Below are 23,039 nucleotides of genomic sequence, written 5' to 3'. Positions count from 1 at the left end.
AAAAAGGGTAGATAGGATCACAATCAAGAGCTAGCAACCGTATGGAAATAGACTCTTCTGTCCAACTTGTCCATGCCGACCAGATGTCCTAAATTAATCTAGTCCCATTTGCCAGCACTTGGCCCATATCCCTCTAAACCCTTCCTATTCATATACTCATCTATTAAATGTTGCAATTGTACCAGCCTCCACCACTTCCTCTGGCAGCTCATTCCACACATGCACCACCTTCTATGCAAAAAGGTTACCCTTCAAGTCCTTTTCAAATCTCTCCCCTCTCACCTTAAACCTATGTCCTCTAGTTTTGGACTCCCCTACCTGGAGAAAAAGACCTTAGTTATTCACCCTATAAAATCATGAGGGGCATGGATAAACCTCTGTAAGGTCAGCCCTCAGCCTCTGACCCACCAGGGTAAACATCCCCAGCCTATTCAGCCTTTCCCGATAGCTCAAACCCTGACATTTCCTTGTACATCTTTTCTGAACCCTTTCAAATTTCACAACACCCTTTCCACAGCAGGGAGATCAAAAATGAATGCAGTATTCCAAAAGTGGCCTAACCAATGGCCTGTACAGCCGCATGACCTCCCAACTCCTACTCTCAATGCACTAACCTGTAACGGCCAATAAACAAAGAGAATGAGCCACCCATTCAGCTTACCCCATTTCTGACACCTCATTGGTTGTTAAGAGCTTGGAGTTATCCAATTGGTCATGAGAATTGCGACATAAATGCAAATCTTTTCCCTGTAAAGTGAGATATGAGCAATACTTGACAATTGTTATGACACGGGGTAAATCCAGCCCCCCGCTGCTAATTTAAACTTGTAATACCGAAATCAAAATTCAGGAGGCAAGAAACAATTCCCAAAAGTCACTATTAAAAGAAAAAAGGTTAACTTTATTTTTTAAAGTCCAACAGAGAATAATTAACAACTATTTACAACTCCTTTCTCTAACCTACCTTTTGTCTTTCCCTCTAGTCCAATAAAGCCCCCGATTAAGATTTACCAAAAAACTCAAATTTCAAAACCAGCCAGCTGTCAAATCTTTTCTTTGTATCTTCCTCTGTAGGTTTGCTCTCCAGATTGATGTCGATATTTTTCCTCTGTGCAAACTTCTTCTCTAGACAGGTACCTCTCAGAGTTCTCACTAACAGCCTACATCTGTTGGTCTTTTGCCAGTTCTCCCCCAACTGTTCAATTTGTTGTTAATATTTATACACCAATGCATCAGATTGTTTCATTTGTTTTAACATTGTCAAAATTCCAAATTCAAACTTGATTGGAGTTTAGTATCTTGGGGCATAATTCAAACCGAGTGGCTAAATTTGATTTTCTTTTGTCTGAACGCAACCCAGGTACTGCTAGCTGATGGACCATATGTTACATGGTAAATTTTCCAGTACTGTATGAGCTTCTCTAAGTCTTTCAACTTTCTTAATGATACAGTATCCCTTCGTAACACAATCATTTCGGAACGCTGTCTGGAACAGAGACCACACATGCTGTGAAATGTGGACAGGAGGACAATTCTCCAAACGTACCAGCAAAGCCCAAGTAAATCTGCTGCAATTAGAGATACCATATAATCACAATTTGACTCCCTAAAGCAAAACTAAACTGACTGTGGTTCAGAGAGAGGAATTGGAAGAGTGTGAGAATTAAAACACATGGATCCAATAGTTCCATCAAACCAATACCCATGCTCCAAATTTTCAGAATGGTTTCTCTCCAGATGGATTTGTAAACAGGAATGCAGAGACTCTGCCAAGCCTCAATGTTACATATGCCAAAGGATGAAAATCTTCCGTATTTATTTTTAAACTTGTGCTGTCACCTTGCCCATGTGATTTTTTTTTGGTTTAATGAATTTACTATTCCTCGGTTTATTTAGTGACTAGGAAAGCCTTTTTTAAAAAATAATAGAGAGGGAAGGGCCTAGGTTTTGGTTAGCCTGCCCTTGTTGCCCATAGCAATAAGGGTCAAAGTTCACATGAGTGCAGTCTCAGGAACCATATGACGTGGTTTTGGTTGATTGTAGTACACTTACAAAAAATAAAAACATTCAATGGTTTGCACTGCTGCCTCACTGCGCCAGGGACCTGGGTTCGATTCTAGCCTTAGACAACTATCTGGGTGGAGTTTGCACATTCTCCCCGTATGTGCGTAGGTTTGCTCTGGATTGTGGGAGGAAACTGGAGCACCCAAAGATGTGAAGCGTAGGTGAATTGGCCATGGGAAATGCAGGGTTATTGGGATAGGGTAAAGGGTCAATGGTCGGTCTGGGTGGAATGTTCAGAGGGTCAGTGTGGGCTGGTTGTTAGTAACACCTTCTGACTAACCCTGCTAAATAAAAAATGCTTTCCAAAGAGGTTTCCACAAAATTCAGCCTCATCCTTCGAAACTCCAGTGAAGATAATCCAAACCAAGCCAGTCTCTCTTCAGGTAGGCCTGCCATTAAAGGAATTAGTTTGATGATGGGGCAGAGTCAATCAGAGGGTGGTTTAACACCTCGTCCACCACCTGAAGGAACAGCGCTTCCAAATTAACCTACTGAACTAAAAGTTGGTGTTGAGAGATTTTTAACTTTGTCCATGACCTTCAACATGGAGCATGGTGGTTCAAGGGGGGGCAGCTCAACACCACCTTCACAAAGGGCAACTAGGGATGAGTAATAAATGCCAGCCCAGCCAGCAACTCCCACTCCCTGCCAAAGAGAAAGCTCCCAGTCAATTACTACTTTAGGAACTGGAAGGGAGATATAAAAAGCAATAATTGACAGGAAGATATATAAAGAAAGTTGAGTCACAACAGAATACCAGGAAGGTTCAATAACAGACTGAATTGGACCCAATCCAGCTCCTACACCCTTAAAAAGGGAGGATTATTCAGCATACATTCTCCCATGAGATTCCACAGCTCAGTATCTCTTGTATAGTTGGTACTTGTTTAACTTGGGGACTGAGTGTGTCATCAGTGCACAGGGTAAACATCACTTGCCCCACACACAGGCAAAACTGCCCCTTTTAAAAGGGCAAAAAGGCAGACTCGCAGAGATTTGGGATGTGAGACACTGTCGCTGTGCTTATGTGAAGCCTACTTCACAACCTGGAATCGGGTCGCCCCTCAGCAAACAGGGACCAAGCATCAGAGGTAGTGCATGCAGCTGGAAAAACACAGGGTTCAGTCCCCACTCCCAAAACCCAGAGTCTGGAGCAGCAACATCGGTGGGGAACAAGGGGACAAGCTACAGCGAGAGACGTGACAGTTTTTAGATGAGATTTGAACCCACGTGGCCATTCGCCTGCGTATCTGATCATGGAGTCCTGGGGACAGCAACCAGTTTCCTGAGCGAGTCATTTGCTCCAGATCTCAGAAATGAGACAGCACAGAAGTGGGTCACTTGGCCCATCTTGTCCGTGCCGGCCTAAAGACACCCAGGGGCCATTTCTAATCCCACTGCCCTGTACAGAGCCCGCAGCCCTGGAGCTTACAGGAAGTACTTATCCAGGCACCTTTTTTACACAAAATCAAAATCAAGAGTTTAGGCTCTCTGCCTCTAGCACCAACTCAAAGGCAGTGAGTTTCAGACCCCTCTCTGCAGAATTAAAGCTTGTCTGCATATTTTTCTAGGGGTGCATCAATTAGTGGCCATTTTGAACAATGGGACACCAGCGACTGCACTCCAAAAGACACTTCACAGCTCGAGGGTAGCTCCTTGGAGTGCTATACAAATGAAGTACTTTTGGCGTTCCTGAGAGCCATGAGTCAGAGAGCGACCAACCCTTCACAATCTCTCTCGGGGGGGACTTGCACAAAGCTGCATTTATTTGGCCCGCCCAGTGATACCTGACTGGAAGGAAAGCACAGACCAAAGAAAATGTGGCGCTGGAAAAGCACAGCCGGTCAGGCAGCATCCGAGGAGGAGAGCCGACGTTTCAGGCATTCCTGATGAAGGGCTTATGCCCGAAACGTCGACTCTCCTGCTTCTCAGATGCTGCCTGACCGGCTGTGCTTTTCCAGCACTGCACTTTTTGACTCTGACTCTCCAGCATCTGCAGCCCTCACTTTCTCCCAAAAGCACAGACAGCCAATCTGGCGGCCATCTTTTGTACAAAGCAGGATCCCACAAACGCCAACCCGGGAACAGCCAGAAAACCCCGATTGGGAGGAGGGGGGAGGGGGTGGGGAATATTGGCCACCACACGGTGGTTGGGGGTGTGGGGGGGACTCGTTTTTTTAAAATAAGTGATCTTTTGCATCTGCCCGAGGGGGGAAATGGGGGCCTCAATTTGACATCCTGGCCAAAAGCCAAACGCACCCCGCGGTGGAGGGTCAGCCAGATGGCCCCTGGAGTGGGACCCAAACCCCATTAAAGCTCCAGACTGAGGCGGTGGAGAGGGCATTACCCATCTGAGCCATAGCCCAGGCTGATGCAGAGGGACAGCTCCAGGATATCTCAAGAATCACACTTATGGCCATATGCCGAGAGACACGGGTGGATTGGGCACAGAGGTGGCACGGCTCACTTCATGACAAACCATGGGCACGGACGCCTCATGGACAAACCAACTGGAAACCGCCAGGACAAGGGACCCCACGTAACAAACAAACCAAAAGGATCCGATAAAAGTAATCGGACAGAGGAAGCACTTTCATTCTGTGTTAAAATGCCAAGCGCTGACCATTCTACTCCCCCCATCCCCAGTCACGATGCAGATGTAACGATTCCTTCCACATGGATCAGATTATGAACAGTCTGCAAACACAAGGATCTAGCTGCTGTAACTGAGGGGCCCCCTCTCCCCGAACACACTTTGGTTCTCCAACCACGTGCTTCCTGCAAGTGTCCATTAATCCTGACACCCTCAGGAGCAGTCTGGAGCAATGAGTGCTCTCAGCAATTTCTGGTTTCAGACAGCCCTCTGCTCTTCACCTGGGGACCGCTGGGAATGATCAACCCATTGCACAGTTGGAGTTGAACTTCCACAACTCCCCCCCCCACCCTGCCAACCCACCCCAACCCCAACAATCTTCACTTCCTTTCCTCCCCGAGGAATAAAAATTAAAATTTGTTTCCAATAATACTTTCCTACATTGCATTCTGGCAGATAGAAAGGAATTTTTGTGTTTTTTTTTAAACTTTCACTCTCAGGACTGTGGTCCCTGACTGGACCCAGCATGCATTGCCCATCCCTAATTGCCTAGAGAGCAGTTAAGAATCAACCTCATTGCTGAGAGTCTTGTAGGCCAGACCAGGTAAAGATGGCAGATTTCCTTCCTCGAAGGGTATTAGCGATCCAGCTGGGGTTTTCACAACAATTGGTAACAGTTTCACAATCTTTGTTAAGATTCTTAAATTCAGAACCTCTGTCTTTGTTGGTGAATTCAAGTTCATTCAAACCTGGGTCCCTCGAGACTTAGCTAGGCCTCTGCATTCACAGTCTGGCACGAACACCACTAGGCCATTGCTTCCCCAAGTGACCAAAGGGCTAAAAGGTAAGCAGAACCTGAAACAGACTGTGTAAGATTTCTGAGAGATACTAGCTTCAGTAAGGATGAGGAAATGATGGAAAATTTTAAACAATCAAAGTTGCAAAATGACATAGCAACACATTTATGATTTGGACAGGACCAGTTTCTGTGATAGAGAATTCCACAGGCTCCCCACTCTCTGGGTGAAGAGATTTCTCCTCATCCCAAATCTAAATGGCCAACCCCATATCTTTAAACGGAGCATGCTGGGCCCCCCGTCATTAGCAACATGCTTGCTGTGTTCACCACGTCTAACCCTGTTAGAATTCTATAAGTTTCTCAGAGATTTCCCTCATCCTTCTAAGCAATATCAAAGGCCTGCAAATGCAGATACCTCATAGTGCATCAAACACAAGCTCAATAACATCAAATTCCCCTGTTTGCATCTCTACTTGGCAAAGGGTGCATGTGCGGGGGGGTCTGGGTGCGCATGCTTGCATGGGTACTCATGGGTACGAGTAGGTGTGCGTCTGTCTGTATGCATTCATTAAATTGGTGGTGGTGGTGGTGGTTGTGGTGGTGGGGGGGGGAGCTGCAATCTACCGATAAGCAAGTCCAGCTCAGGGATAGTGTGTTCTGATCCAAGTTACAATGATCTCCCTACAACAGCCCCTGCCCCATACAATAACCCCTCGTCGCTAATTTATCCAAGCTCACTGACGTCCGATTATATTTTCCCGGGCTACCTTGATATGACTTTCCAAAATGCAAGACCTCACACTTATCTAGATTAAATTTCAGTTGCCATTTTCTCGACCCACTTGCCCAGCTGATCAAGATTTTGCTGCAATTTCTGAGAACCTTCCTCACTGTCCACAATATCACCTATTTTAGTGTCAACTGCAAACTTACTAATCATGCCTTGTACACTCTCATCCAAAACATTGATATAGATAACAAACAGCAATGTGACCGCACCAACCCGAGGCACTCCATTAGTCACAGGCCTCCAGTCCGACAAGCATCCTTCCACTATTACCCTCTGCTTCTTACCAACAAGCCAATTTTGTGTGCAATTTGCCAGTTCCCCCTGGATTCCATGTGATCTAACCTTCCAGAGCAGCCAATCACGTGGAACCTTATCAAAGGCCTTACTGAAATCCATTTAGACTACATCTTCCGCCTTGCCCTCAACCACCTTCCTGGTCACTTCATTAATTAGCGGTTCCAATTTACTAACATTCCATAAACATACCCTTTGGCAAAAGGCAAATTTTCACATGCAGTTCTCCAATCCAGGAGGAAAAAGACATCAAGGGGATATGAATAGGAAGGGTTTAGGAGGGATCTGGGCCAAATGCTGGTAAATGAGACCAGATTAATTTAGGATATCTGGTCAGCATGGATGTGTTGGACTAAAGGGTCGGTTTCCATGCTCTGTATCTCTACGACTTTCTGATGTTAAGAGAAGGTTGACACAGAGTAACAGCTTGGAGCCATTCACCGAAACATGTGATGACGCTGTCACTTTAAAAAGGTTCTTTTGTCCTTGTTTGCTTTTTGGAGAGGTCATAATGGCTGAGGTGCTGAAGAGTCTAGTTTAACAATGAAAGGGGAATGGCCAGTACTTCCAGGTGCGGCTTTCTCTAGTTTGTTTTAGCTGTAGTCACAAGATGTGCGAATCCAGGACGTGCAGGTTTTAGTAAAGTATTCCTCGGACCTTCTTCTCAAAGTTGTTCCCTCCTGCCTGTAAGAATCTGTGTTTGAATTTAGCTTTTTGCCAAGGGGTGTGTTTAAGGAATGTTGCTGTATTGGAACGGTTAATGAGTAATAGCTGCTGTATCAGGTCAGTTAAGTTTTCTAATAGTTACTGTATTCTAAATTCGGTTTTCATTCCTTCAGGTTTCAACTGCAGTGTTTAAAGAAATGCTGTTTTGCTTAAAGCAGAGTGGTTTGACCAACTGCATCACACCCACTTCCCAACTGCCTTTAAAATAAGGAAACATTAGAGTCTAGGCTACCTTCTTAAAATAATTGGGGGGGGGGGGAAGTGGGGGGAGGTGGTGGTGGGGGGAGGTGGGTCTGGCCTGGGCCATAACAAACTTCCAACTCTGTTAAAAGCCGAATAGTTTCTGACGCTACCGAAAACCCCAAACCTTAAATCCTGATCGGTCAGAGCTGCTTTAATAAAACCCAAGGCTTCCCAAGCTGTTCGTTCTCATGGTCTTGCTAGACTACTCCGCGCCTCTGCCTACAACCTCTCTTCAAAACAAAACAAAAACCAGGATAAAATAACTTCTTAAAGCCACAGCATCATCACTGCTCCATCTACAGCATGTGGTAGGAGCTCACGCCAAAGAAAGCGCACTGCACACGCTTCAATCCAATGGCCAGGTGGGAAAAATTGAATGGGATCAGTCGGGGAAATAATATCCTTTATTTAAAAAAAACACACAAAAACAAACAAAGCCTGGCTGACCCCTGGAAATCTTCATGGGAACATTGCACCTCACTAATTCTTCAATATTCTATGAACACACCCTTTAGCAAATAGGCAAATTCTCACATGCAGTTTTCCAATCCAAGAGGAAAAAACATCCAGTGGATATGGATAAGGAAGGGTTGAGAGAGATATGGCCCATTTACTTTGAATTCAGAGACTGATCTGTATGTTACCTTTAAATGTCTTACAGATCTGCTCTCATTTCTAATGTGCAGAGAAAGCTTCAAAGCGCAAGATCTCAAAGCACAAAAATGTAAGGCAATTTAATTGTCCTCTTTCAGCAGGGGAAATAAAGCCTCCTGAGGTTTATATTCCAGACTGGAGACACGTAAAGTCATTTCTTCTTTAACGCGATGGGTGCGTTCTTGCGCGACCCCGCACTAATATAAAAATCATGCAATAAAAATAGCACATAAAACTGTTGGCACTTTAAGTGATCACATTATAGCCAACACAGGTTTTTAAAGTTCACACTTTAGAAAGTGTCCCCTATTTGTCAACTGCATTACAGCCAAGTTACGTTGACAAAACACACCTTATAACGGAATGACCTGCATTGAAAGGCACATTTGTGTTTACCCATCGAAGAACTTACAAAACAGGGCTCAAAACCCAACTCAAACCCCATGGTCTGTTTGTGCCAATGGACAATTTACTGCAGATCACAGCTTGAGGACCACCATTAAACAACCTGGCATTGCAGGTAAAATGGACATATTATCTCTTCCTCAAGTGCTGCTAGCCAGGCATAGAGAGAGAGACAGCACAAAAACAGATCCTTTGGTCCAACTAGCCCATGCTGAACATTGTGGAAATGAAACAGGTCAGAAGAATTTCAGAGGATTTGCACATCTAATCATCTCAATTAACTGCTCACCTACCTTAACCAAAGGGAAGCTCCTTAATATGCCAACTCCTCTTGAGAATTCAGAGACTGATCTGTGTATTACCTTTCACTTCTTTCAGATCAGATCTCATTTCTAATCTGTTTGCATGTGTTGCGTTATTAATTGTTTTCATCTTTGCTCAGTCATAAGCTCAATTTATTAACTCCAGGAAATCTGTCCATATTTTACAATAACTTCACTTGGGTCAGGGAGAAAAGGGATCCACAAGGGAACTGATCCTTTTCAAAAACCAACATTGGGTATCAGAGTAAAGAAAGGAGTCAGTTTATCCCTCCTCAACTGGGAGGTTAGCAGTTTGATGTATCCCCCTTTCCAGAATTGGACCAAATTGGGGGATCTCACCCAGGGACTAAGTCCTAATAGGCCTCAGGGAGTTAGTACAGATCCAACTGCTCCCTTCAGGAGCTACAGTAGAAGATCTCTACCCATTGGCTCTATCCATTCCATCCAGCCAATGCAACTAATATCAACCTTTTCCAAACCACAACCTTACACAACACTTTAATGGAATGAAATGAAGATCACACTAAAACAAAGTGTGAATTTTGGAATGAGTTCAGTTCAGCAGACTTCATAGAATGAGCCCCTGATTGGATCAGATGAACAGCCTCAATCAGGGCTGACAAATATAAACAGAGGTTCTGTTCAACTTTGAGGGAGCTGGCTCTGAGCTCGCTGGGCCAGTGTCATGTACTAGGCGAAAGTGAGGGTTGTAGATGCTGGAGGTCAGAGTTGAGAGTGTGGCGCTGGAAAAGCGCAGCCGGTCAGGCAGCATCCGAGGAGGAGAGTCACCTTTCAAGCATTCCTGATGAAGGGCTTTTGCCCAAAATGCCAATTCTCTTGCCCCTCGAACGCTGCCTGACCGACAGTATCACATGCTATGCACATGTAAATAAAGGGTGACATGGTGATGGGATACTGACCTTTGTAGAGTTATATCACAAAGTACATCATCATGCCACATCAGATGCATTTACAGAACGTTTTCAAGTAACATCTTTAAGGATGAGAGAGAGGTTTAGGGACAGAATTCCAAAACTTAGGGCTCAGAATTAAATCAAGGAACAAGCGCTAACATTTATCGGTGATCTCAGGAGTGAGTTGGGGAATATACAAGAGACCAGAATTAAACAAGCACAGTTGCTCAGAGAGACATGGGCTGGAGGAGATTACAAAAATCACAAGAGGCAAGATCACAGAGGGATTTGAAAATAAGGATTTGATTTTTTTTTTAAAAATCAAGACATCGCTTGACTGGGAACCAATGCCAGTCAGTGAGCACAGGTTGGGTGTGCGGGATCTATTGAGAGTAGACTCCAGATGCTAGGATTAAAAGGAAGGCTGAGGGATTTGAAAACTGCAAAAATGAAGGCATCTCTTGGAGTGGGAACCAACGGAGGTGTACGAGTGTCCGGGGGAAAAAGTGTGAAAAGGACCTGGCGCGATTAAGCAAGACAGCAGAAATTTGGACAACCTCCAGTTTCTGGAGAATGGAGGGGACCAGTCAGGAGGCAGGAAGAGACAACGAAGCAATCAAATAATATCCAGAAACATTTCCCTTTGGCAATTTCAGCACTGTTACTGCCTCTTCGAGTAAGGTCCTGGGCTAGAGTCTTAGCTTTGAGTTTAGGACTGCATCTTCCTGTTCAAGGCCCAGAAGTGTACATCGTCTGGGCAGGCCACCACTGCGGTGATCACATGCTCACTGATTTATTTGTTTCAGTGAACGAACACCAGCAGCTCCCACTGGGCATATTGTATGGCCCTTGAGCTGGACTGGTCAATAGCCGTGGAGTTAAATCCAGGGTTTCAAATGGGTCATTTTGGCAAAGTGCTCCCAGAGGCCACTTTACATGGCGTTGTAGTAAATGTCCTATGACAGCACTTGTCTTGACAGGATCACCATGCACAGCACCATCTGTCAGGAGTGAAGGAAGAACAAACACACATAACTATTCTCGAGCAAGTCACCAATCTGTGCCCAGTGAGTCCAGTCTGACACTGAGGAGGGGGCTGGTGCTGACATCAAGAACAGCAACAATTGCTTCAAAGTGAGTTCTATACCCTTGAACGTACAGGGCTCAGACCTTGGTTGGGGGGGGGGGGGGGGGTACACACCTAAGAAGTGAATTGTCCTGACACACCCAACACAGATTAACATTCCCGCTCATTAGCTCATCAGTACAGCCACCATCAAGTTCTTGCATTGGGCTTGGCCTTGGCCTTATTGAGAGTGAGAGGCAGCCAACGCTCATACTGCAGACTGACTGGAAAACACATCAAAGTGGGTTCCAAAGAAGGGCCATATTGAACTCGAATTGTTAACTGTTTTTCTCTCTCTCTCTCTACTAATGCCACCAGACTGGAGTTTCTCCGGCAATTTCTATTTTTGTTCTATTTTACACGGGCTAGAATGGTTGAGAGAGCTCGGATATTCTGCTGGCACTGTAGGAGAGTGTCGACGCCCTTTTATCTGTGACAAACCTTTGCAGGTAAATTTAAAATCTTGTCATGTTGCTCTCTAGAGCAAAGTGCAATTTTAAACTGTACTTGCGTAGCTAGAGACTCCATCAGGCTGCCTGGATTTTACTTTATTTCAAGTAAAAAGGAGAATAAAATGAGGAGGTGGGGGAACGGAGAGAGGAGTGGGGCTTTGGTGCGACATAGGCATCCTAGTCTACCAGACTCCTGGTGGACCAATGAAAGTAAATTTTACCCCCAGGCTTCAGCACCCATTCTGGGCCGAGAAGCCTGGGGTTCCAACTGCTGAGATGAAGGAGGTAGAAAGAAAAGACAGTAACCTGAACTAATAACAGCATGTTGGAGATACTCAACCAGTCTGGCAGCAACAGGAGGGAACAGGGAAACAATGTTTGCACCGAGTTCAGGCTGACTCTTGTTTGGAACTGAAGAAAAAGATGAAAATCACAATCACGATACAGAATCAGGCTATCTGGTCCATTCAGCCCCCACCAGAGGGAAAAGATATCTGCCATTCAGCTTGTCTGTACCCCTCATGAGTTTATAAACCTCCACAAGGTCACCCCTCAAACTCCTTCGCTCCAGTAACACAAAGTCTGAGCCTATCCAGCTTCTCCTTCTACCTCAAACTCTCCATTCCTGGCAACACCCTGGTAAACCTCGTCTGAATCCTCTCCAGTTTAATAATGTTCTTCCTATAACTGGGCAACCAGAACTAGACATGAGTACTACAGAAGAGGCCTCAATAAAATGTCCTGTACAACCTCAACATGAATCCCCAACTCCTATTCTCAAAAGGTCCGAGCAATGAAAGCAAGGGTGCGAAACATCTTCTTTACCATTTAGTCTATATGCAACGCAAGTTTCAAAGAACTATGAACCTGAACCCCTTGATCTCTCTGTTCGATAGCACAACCCAAGGCCTTTTGATTTGGTACCAATCCTCTCCTTCACCCTGTACATTGGATGGTGACTTAAACAGAAGCAACGTCCTCTTGAAAAGCTCAATTCCAGGCAGTACATTCCAGACTCAAACTACTGATAGTAGGGTTTATTTTTGAAAAAGTGGGGATAACGCCGAGTGGAACGAAAGGGAAGGTCATGAACAGGTTGGGTGAAGGAGATTGTTTTCAAAGGTCAAGGCGAGGATTGAACAATGTTTGTAGACAAGGGACAAACTATTGATCCACAGAAGATGTTAATAACAGAGTAAAGGCAATAAATCAAATGTATGAAAATAAGATACAGATGCAGGTTTCGGGGGGGGGGGGGGGGGAAAGAGGAGAGAAAACAGGAGAGAACTTCAAAATGGAGGCAACAATCCTGAATTTAAACCGCTTCTTTATTGCCAAAGTTCTGCCTCAGGCACACGTTTCCACAAGGTTAATGGTTTATTTACCTCAGCGCTGTTTAACCAAACACATTCGCCACACCTTTTCCACATTAACCAGAGGATTACAGCAGAAAGGTGTTCAAAATTCACAACAGACTACAGTAGCAGCTGCACACACCGAGAGCAAAGAAATGCTCATTTCGGCATTTCCTTGTCAAGACACGCAAACCTCTCTCCAGATGTTCCCAACGTGACCTGGGGCCTCAAACACAACAACTGCATTTAAGTGAAGCCAGTCGCAGCTGGAATCGCACCCCTTGTACATAAGAGGACACCAGGAGTGGCCCATCTCTTAAACAGGAGCATCAGTGAACTTCACAGAGTAACAGCGCTGACAGAGACCCTTGGCTTCATCAAAGTACTGCCAGTCAGGGAAGCAATGGCCTAGTGGTATCATCACTGGACTGTTAATCCAGAGACACTAGGTCATATTCTGGGGACCCTGGTTCGAATCCCACCATGGCTAAATGGTGAAATTCGAATCTGATAGAAACCTGGAATTAAAAGTCCAATGATGACCATGAATCATTGTCAACTGGGGAAAACCCATCTGGTTTACTAATACCCTTTAGGAAATGGCATCTGCCACTTACCTGGTCTAGGGTGGATTGGCCATGCTAAATTACCCCATAGTGTCCAGGGATCTGCGGGTTAGGTGCATTAGTCAGGGATAAATGCAGGGTAATAGGGTAGGGGAATAGGTCTGAGGTCTGGTTGGTTCCTGTTCAGAGGGTCAGTGTGGACTCGCTGGGCCAAATGGCGTGTTTCCACACTGTAAGGATTCTATAATACCAATTAGAGATGAGCAATAAATACTGGCAATTCTCTCATTCTATGAATGAATAAAATAGAGTGCTCTCTATTGGAGCTCTTCTATAAGCCCAAAAGAAGCCAAATAGTTCACGGATACATTTCAAAATAGGCACCTTGCACGCTCACCCTAATGGAATCTACACAAAACTGCCCAGTCAGTAGCTGGCTCAGAATATCCACTGGTCAGACCAACAGGGGCTGCCATTCCTCCTCTGCCAACACAGAGGGGTCACAAACAATTGCCAAGTAGGTCTCAGTTCATCTGGTGGGTGCGATGATTACAGGAGCTAAGCTGATCCTGCTGATTAATTCCAGCATCTCTGTACAATTGGAGCTTGCTCTCTCACCCGACTGGATTATTAAATTCCGAACAGGGTGCGTGGTTTTTTAGAGTCTCTCGAAATATTTCAGCAAGCCAAGAGATGAAACTTAATGGCACCCATGGGGTGGGCAAAAGGAGTCCAATTTATACTTGCCACTATGATATGCAGTCTGCAGAGCTCATTGGTACAATTGGCACACTCCGAGCACTTGGGCTATGCCAGCGTTTCCCTGGTCCAATCCATGCCTGCTACCAAATGGCCCAGCAGGGCAGGAGCTTCACTCTAGAGCCGCTGGAGAGAGAAAAGGTAACCCAATCCCAGAGATAGCAGGATTGAGGCCTCTGGTCAAACCAGCCAGCAACGTGCGTTTCATACTTTCAGGAGGCTGACACCCACCTGACGGTATCCACACAGGATCAACCAGAGATCGGGAATGGAATCCCGGATTCAGGGACAATTAGGGGGTCAGCCGTGATTTCAGAGGGCAGCATGGTATTGGTGGGCCAGACATGTCAGAGGCTCAGAGTCGCAATGGGCCCAAACACAAAATCTAGGCTGGAACTTCACTACAGTGCTGAAGGATGAGCAGCACCTCAGAAGAGAGGCTGAACCCCTCAGGGGGATGTGAAAGATCCCATGAATATCTCTCAGAAGAGGAGCAGGCAAGTTATTTCCCAGAGTCCTGGCAATATTTTAAACTCTCAACGAATAGCACTAAGATATATTTTTATCAAGCTTTCAGAGATAGGGTCTGTTTCCATACTGTATTACCTGCCTACTCCTGGCCTATATCCCTCCAAACCTTTCTTGTTCATGCATTTATCCACATTTCTTTTAAACATTGTAACTGTACCCACATCCACTACTTTACCTGCAAAGTAACTCTACACATTAACCACTGTGTGGGAAAAAAAAAATTGCCCGTTATGTCTTTAAATCTTTCCTCTCTCTCCTTAATAATGTGCCCTCTAGTTTTGAAATCCCCACCCAAGGGAAAAGACACCTGCCATTCACCTTATCTGTACCCCTCATGATTTTATAAACCTCCACAACCTCCTATACTCCAGTGAAAGAGGTCCCAGCCTCTCCTCATAACTCAAAGCCTCCATTCCCTACATCACCCTGGTAAATCTTTTCTGTACCCTCTCCAGCTTAATAATATCCTTCCTATTACAGGGCAACGAAAACTGGACACAGTATTCCAGAAGAGGCCTCACCAATGTCCTATACAACCTCAACATGACAAACCAACTCTGATACTCAAAGTTAAAAATCACAACACTAGGTTATCGTCCAACAGGTTTAATTGGAAGCACTAGCTTTTGGACCGTTGATCGTTCATCAGGTGGTAGTGGAGGACTCAATCCTAATTCAGAATTTATAGCAAAGATTTACAGTGTGATGTAACTGAAATTATACATTGAAAAATTGATTGTTTGTTAAGCCTTTCACCTGTTAGAATACCTGCGATGGTTTCACTTCTTTTCAGTTACATCACACTGTAAATTTTTACTATAAATTCTGTGTGTTAGGATTGAGCCCCCCACTACCACCTGATGAAGGAGCAACGCTCCGAAAGCTAGTGCTTCCAATTAAACCTGTTGGACTATAACCTAGTGTTGTGAGATTTGTAACTTTGTACACCCCAGTCCAACACCGGCATCTCCAAATCACTGATACTCAAAAATATTGTTACACACCTCAAAACGAAGTGGGATTTGAACCTCAGCCTCCTGACCTAAAATTATGGATATTACCACTGTGTCACAAACACTCCCAAACAAACACCAGTACAAACAGTTTACCAGATCATTATTACACTGTTCGGTGCAAATTGGCTGCAACATATCTTAAATTGCATCATCAGTGACAACACTTCACAAGTAGTACCTCATTGGGTGTAGCCAATTCCTTTGTATTGTTAAGAGTATGTTTGAAATAAAACTGGTTTCTTCTTTCGATCATTCAGGTATGACACCCTGGAATTGCACCAACTCCAGTTTCGCTACCTCTCTACACTTCCCCACTTCCAGGTCATTCTACGGAGTTTGAACTAGAATGGCTAAATCCCAGCACAAATACAGTCTTGATTTGACCTCCATACCCAGGATGGAAAGAACTGGAATCCACATTGACTGTTTACACATTTACCATTATTTGTTATAATACCAGGCTGGCGTTCAAGCTTTCACAAGCAGTCCAAATTCTGACCAAAAAGATGAATGTAAAAGGTACCAGGTTTGGATTTTGACCATTTAAAGTTTGCAATAACCAATGTATCATTTCAATCTAAGATTGATAGCTATATGCACGAGGGTTATCAATGAGGAAGCTTTCTAGACAAGATACAGGCCTTCCCTGATCAAACCGAGAAACAAACGGGCTTCATAGTTCCAGATTGGGATGGTCTGTTGTCAGAGTATATCCCAGCAGCTCTCGCACTGCTGACCGTTAAGCCATGGAGCTAAGACCATCCCAGCATTCATAGCAGCAATGGGAGGGCTCTATTAAAATGAAGAGAGTGCTTTCACTGCAGGTTTGAAATCTGCCATAGACTGGACTCTGTTGCTTCCATCTTAGTGTTGTTTGTGAGATCTTGACAGGGGAAGTGATAGCCTAGTGGTATTATTGCTAGACAATTATCCAGAGATCCTGGTAATATTTTGGGGACGTGGGTTCGAATCTCACAGTGGAATTTGAAGAAGTACCTCGAGTGAGGAGTCTATTGATAACCATGAAACTGTTAGCAATTGTCAGGAGAAACCCATCTGGGTCACTGATGACCTTTAGAAAACTGCCACCCTTACCAGCTCTGGCCTACACACAACTCTAGATACACAACAATGTGACAGACTTTTAACTACCCCCCCTGGGCAATTCAGGGTGGGTAATAAATGCTGGATAGGCCAGCGATGTCCACATCCCATACATGAATTAAAAAAAAACAACTGGCTTTGAAACCCACGTTATAAGTAATCAATTGGCTCTGCTATCCTATGGGACGTATGACGATATGACCGGTGGCATATAAATACAATCACTCCACCAGGAAATCAAAGGACACCCAAAGTCAATATGGTGCTTGACACTTTATGCCCATCCTCACAAACTTGGCACAAGGCAGTGCAACCCAGGCACGGATCCTAATGGATAGGGCTCACATCTGGGATGTGTTTAATGTTGACACATCCGATTCCCAACACATTGTTATGTCCGACAATAGATCAGCTTTAGCTAGTCTCCCCTTCATATTGCTCCTCCCCCCTCAAGGCCTTCTACCTTTATACCTGGCCTTCTACCTCTACACCTGGCATTGGCACATTCCTTGGAATGGAAACAGACAGGGCAGTGAGTTAACTCTGCTTCTTGACCTAACCTAACCTAACCTTGTCACAACCGCCCCACAGTAACCTGATCCGTATCTTGGATGCCCCCTCCCTGACAAGAGCTCACTGTACACTCAGCCTGGCACCATCCCGAACCACCACTCATCACAGTTTCCAAGTCCCAAAATACTCACCACAATTTTACATGCCCCACAAAGTCTTACACAATTCTTGCTCTTGTGCCAAACTGAAAGAGTGTAATCATGAAGCACAATTGAATATTTTTAAAAAAGATACACAACAGGACCTTGAATTCTCTTCAGAGAATGAAGGGAAAAACACACACCACACCAAGTGTACCCCTCCAGCTGTCTTTCGGAAATCAGGGCTCTAGGTTAGGGAGTTTTGTAAAGCAGATAAAGATTGGGGAGTGTGGGGGAAGAAGGGACACAGAGGGAGAGAGAGAAACAGACAGGCACAGAGGGAGAGAGAGAGAGAGACACTGAGGGGGAAGGGAGAAGAAGAGACACAGACAGAGAGGGAGAGACACACAGAGTGGAGAGGGAGACAGAGAGAGAGAGAGACAGACAGACAGAGAGACAGAGAGACAGAGACAGAGAGACAGAGACAGAGAGACAGAGACAGAGAGACAGAGACAGAGAGACAGACAGAGAGACAGACAGAGAGACAGACAGAGAGACAGACAGAGAGACAGACAGAGAGACAGACAGAGAGACAGACAGAGAGACAGATATGGGTGGGAAGACAGAGGGAGAGGGAGAGCGAGAGCCATGTGAGACAGACCCAGTATTGGCGTAACTATCACATCTGATAACTGTGATTTTGTTCTTTTTACATTCTCAAGTTGTGAGAGTTCCTCCTGCTCACAGAGCTCAAAGGCTGTGCTTTGATAGACAACCCACTCTCCTTCTGCATTGCAACCAAACAGGCACTAACAAAGAGTTAACATTCTAACCAAAGTCACTACAAAAGGATGAAAATAGCTTACATTTCACAGCTTCAAGATGTCCAAAATCACCTTCCAGGCAAGAAAGCTTGATAAAGCTAGAAATGCAGCAGCCAGTTTGCACAAAGCAAGATCCCACACGCACTCACATTAACAATTTAGTTATTTCAGTTGCAGAATGCTTTCTGGCCAGTACAGAGTGCCCCTCCTTTTAACACTGCTTCTGATCGCCACTAACATGGCGCAGTCAAACCAGAACGCCATTCTGCCCATCCTACAGATGCAATGCAGTATATGAATGCCAGCATGATGCCAAAACATGTAGGCCAAACATCTGAAAGACTTGTCGATCATAGCAAACAGTTTATTTCTTTGGTTGAACACACAAAACCAGGTCCTGGTTTTAACCCAGGATAGGTGACAGCCATTCACTGGCTCATTTCTCAAGGCAAGCCTTGACAGAGTCAATCCGCCTAGTTTAAATCATGAACCAAACCAATCTGTCAATTAATGGAAGCACAATGCCTCCTACCAATCACAGGCCACGAACTAGCACCCTGCGATCACATAGCATTGACATTGGTTTCCCCCTCAAATTGGTCTTCTTGCAAAATGTCCTGAGGTGTGCAAAATAAAAAACTTCGACAAGTGATTTTTTTTTCACGTTTTGCACAGCGAAAAGTCTGCTTCCTTTTGACTGCAACAGGGTTGAACTGTTTAGCATCCACCTGCCTGACTGGTTCTATTGGCAGTTCAAACTAAAGGACCTTTGTTTTCTGCTTGTGGACTATAATGCCTCACCTTTTAAAGAGTGCATGCACACCTCTGAGCCCTCAGAAAGTGGCCAGGCGTATTTTAAAGCAAGACAGTTGTGGAAAATCCACACAATATTTACATGATACACTTAAAGCATCACCTCAAAAGGCCTCACCAGCGTGAATCAACAGATGACCTGAACACTGGGCAGATGTCCCACTGCCCATGACGAGAAAGATTGAAGATATTCCAGCCCACTTGAATGGCGAGGAGCAAAACACAGCAAATACTCCACCCAAACCCCACTGGGTTTTGCTGGCAGTTCAGTGAAAAATGCCTGGAAATAAACTAGCAGCGAGCCTGAAGCTGTCAGTCAGTCATTAAAAATCCAACCCCGTCACTGTCATCCTTTCGGGAATGGACACATCCGACTGTTCTTGTTCAGAAGAGATTGCAGACCCATTACTGATAACTCGTATATGGATCCCTCTGAAAATCCACCCAACTGTCCAAAACACATACAAAGAAATTTGGCATGGGTGACAAATAACCACAATGCTGTTTCCCCTGCACACACAAGGGGCTTTGGTGATGGCATTAACCCATCATGCCCTTCTCCAGAGTGAAGGATTGTGGGTATCTGACTTGGCTCAAGGAGTTTAATGAAAGATCATTGGTCAAACTGCGCACAGCAAGCTCCCACACAATCGCTCAGAGGTAACTGCCCTGACACAGGTTTATTCGAAAAGGCAGTGGTGTTTCCCATCAACTGTTCCCATCAACAGGGAACATTGGCCGACATAACAGGAGCTACTCTTCATATACAAGTTGCTGGGATGTGCAGGTGATGGCTGAGGAAGACTGGATTTGTCACTGGATCCAAAGGCAGCCACCCCAATGTATCACTTGCTCAGTACAAAATTGAACCACTGGTTCAGTTCGTGGTGACTTGAGCTCATAACTTTGAGACAGACACATAAATATCGCCACTGGTCATTGATAAATCTCAACAACAAAACAAAAACAAAGAGCTTCCAATCATTCTTCAGCATCAAACTCTTTGCTTGGTTCGACGTACATAGTTAGGTTGTAGAATCTTAATGCCCTCACTGTCCTCAGTAGATAGCACAGGCAGGTAAAAACAACGACAGGCAGTTTTATTGATATTGAGTAGTGAAGCCACTCAGGCCCTTCTCAGAACATAGGGCTACTCTCTCATTCGACAGAGAAACGATGGGTGGGCACCGAACCAGAGGGTCACCTCAACCTTAGACGAGGGGAGAGGTAACCTCGACAGGTGTGGGGATTGAACCCACATCGCTGCTCTAAATTGCAAACCAGCAGTCCAGCCAACTGAGCTAACCGATCCCCAACATTTGGGGCAGCATGGTGGCTCAGTGGTTAGCCCTGCTGCCTCACAGCACCAGGGACCTGGGTTCGATTCCAGCCTCGGGGTGACTGTGTGGAGTTTGCACATTCTCTCCGTGTCTGCGTGGGTGCTCCAGTTTCCTCCCACAATGTGTAGGTTAGGGTGGGTTGGCCATGCTAAATTGCCCATAGTGTTCATGGATGTGTAGATTAGGGTGGGTTGGCCATGCTAAATTGCCCATAGTGTTCATGGATGTGCAGGTTAGGTGCATTAGTCAGGTAAACATAGGGGGAGTAGGTCTGGGTGGGTTACTCTTTGGAGGATCGGTGTGGACTTGTTGGGCCAAATGGCCTGTTTCCACACTGAGGGATTCTATAATAATTTGAGTGAGGGCAATATCCTATTCAGATTCACAAAGCTCTAGGCTCAGGGTAGGGGGGAGGGGGGAGGGGGAAGAGAGGGGAGGGGGGGGGAGAGGGGAGGGGGGGGGGGGAGAGGAGAGGGGGGGGGGAGAGGAGAGGGTGGGGGGGGGGGTGGGAGAGAGGAGAGGGTGGGGGGGGGGTGGGAGAGAGGAGAGGGGTGGGGGGAGGCACAACACTAAGGCCCTGAGTGTGTCTTCTGAGGTACATGTGAGAGATCCCAGGGCATTATGGTGAACAACAGCAAAGATGGATCCTGATGCTCTGACCGATGTTTTATCCCTTAAATCAACATCACAAAAATTATCTGGTTATGGTCAAAGCCAGTTGTGGGATCTTGCTGCACACCAATTAGCTGCTACTTTCCCCAAGTTTCCAATAACAACTGCATTCCAAGGAAGTTATAAACTGCTTCGAGATAGTCATCAAAAGTGCTACGTAAACGCAGGGCTTTGTTTTCTTCCCTTTTCAGATTAGTGCCGAATCCCTCAACAGCTAATATGCACAATCGTTCCATTATTAAAAAGGATCTGGATTTGTCAGTGGGATTAAGGATCAAGTGGAAATCAAGCAGAGAGAATTAGCGAGGCCTGGACAACAAGGCCTCTCTAGTGGGCTCACTAAAATAACACAGGAGCTATGTAAATGCTGGCATTTCCCTCAGAAGCGCTCCTTTTATTGCCAGATATTCAGCCAGGATGCCAACAAAGAGGACTGGTGGATAGTTCAATGCCCTGCCTAGCTGAAGCAGTTCACCACCAAACCTGTTTCCAATGGATTCCTATCATCTACATTAAACTTTAAGGGGGAATTAATAAAGAGCAATGCTTGTCATGTAGACTCCCGCTTCTTATTTCCATGCTATACAACCCCCTGGGTGGCAAATTGACTCAGTGGTTAGCACTGCTGCCTCACAGCACCAGGGACCCGAGTTCAATTCCACCCTCGGGCAACTGTCTGTGTTGAGTTTGCACGTTCTCCCAGTGTTTGAGAGGGTTTCCTCCGGGTGCTCCAGTTCCTCCCACAGTTCAAAGATGTGCAGGTTAGGTGGGATAGCCATGAGAAATGCAGGTTTATAGGGATAGGGTAGGGGTGTGGGTCTGGGTGGGATGCTCTTTAGATAGTCAGTGGACTCGATGGGCTGAATGATTTCTACAGTATAATCCATTAAAAGAAAAGAACACAATAGACTGTCTCTCCCGCCCTTCATTTTCAAAGACCCCTGTAATAATCCCACAGATTAGATTAGATTAGATTCCCTACAGTATGGAAACAGGTCCTTCGGCCCAACAAGTGCATACTGACCCTCTGGAGAGTAACCCACCCAGACCAATTCCCCTACTCCATATTTATTAATGCACCTTTAGCATGGCCAATTCACCTCACTTGCACATCTTTGGGCTGTGGGAGGAAACCGGAGCACCCGGAGGAAACCCACGCAGACACGGGGAGAATGTGCAAACTCCACACAGACAGTCACCAGAGGCTGAAATCGAACCTAGGTCCCTGGCACTGTGAGGCTACAGCGCTAACCACTGAGCCACCATGCCACATAGTCCTAACTGATTCAGTCCTTTGTTATACCTCAGTCATATCATTCTCGGTAATCAGTCTGGTCAACCTTTGCTGTAATCCCTTCATTGCCAGAACGGTTTTCCTCAGATAAAGCAGATCCCAGGTTAATTTTGGGGTCAGCAACCTGGGGCAGCCTTCCTATCAGCACGGAGAGTGTACAGAGATTTACCTGCACCATCACACTCTCAAAAGGCAATGAGGGTCAGGCAACAAATACTGACCTTGTGACATTTCCTGCAAATGAATCAATAAAAATGGCCCTCCTCATCCAACATGGCCATAATCACTCAAAACAGCACTGACATATACCACTCTGGCACATGTCAGACCACAGCTGCAAATACTATACTGGCCCATTTTATTTAAAGGAAAAACATAATGGCGTTGAAAAATATAAGAATTCCTATATTATCAGTGGGAGCATTGGGGATCCTGTATTGTTGTACAGTCCTGGTACTACTGCCACAAGTCTAGCTCTCACCCTTCTGAGGGTCAGGTTATCTCAGACATATATCAGGGCTTATGCCTGTCTCTATGTTCACTCTGGGATAGAACACAAAGTTACTTGTCACACGTTTATACTGATGACCACAACCCAATCATTGACTTTCCAAGACCCCTGCTCCATGTTGTTAATCAATAACCCATTGACCCACTGAGACCTCCCAAGCATGTCACTGACTCCTAACCCAGTCAATGACCCACTGAGACCCCTGCCCATGTCACTGA

The 23,039-nt window shown here is 45.4% G+C and overlaps 1 protein-coding gene across 7 annotated transcripts in view; it reads right to left on the bottom strand.

The window, feature by feature from the left end:
- camsap3 (calmodulin regulated spectrin-associated protein family, member 3) overlaps window positions 1–23,039 on the bottom strand; it is a 208,053-nt gene that overhangs the window by 90,389 nt on the left and 94,625 nt on the right. The gene's annotated exons all lie outside the window — the stretch shown is intronic.

The sequence above is a fragment of the Chiloscyllium punctatum genome, chromosome 46 (genome assembly GCF_047496795.1).
Source record: "Chiloscyllium punctatum isolate Juve2018m chromosome 46, sChiPun1.3, whole genome shotgun sequence".
NCBI lineage: Eukaryota > Metazoa > Chordata > Chondrichthyes > Orectolobiformes > Hemiscylliidae > Chiloscyllium > Chiloscyllium punctatum.
The sequence above is the reverse complement of the archived record's forward strand: the minus strand, read 5'-3'. Positions and strand labels throughout refer to the sequence as shown.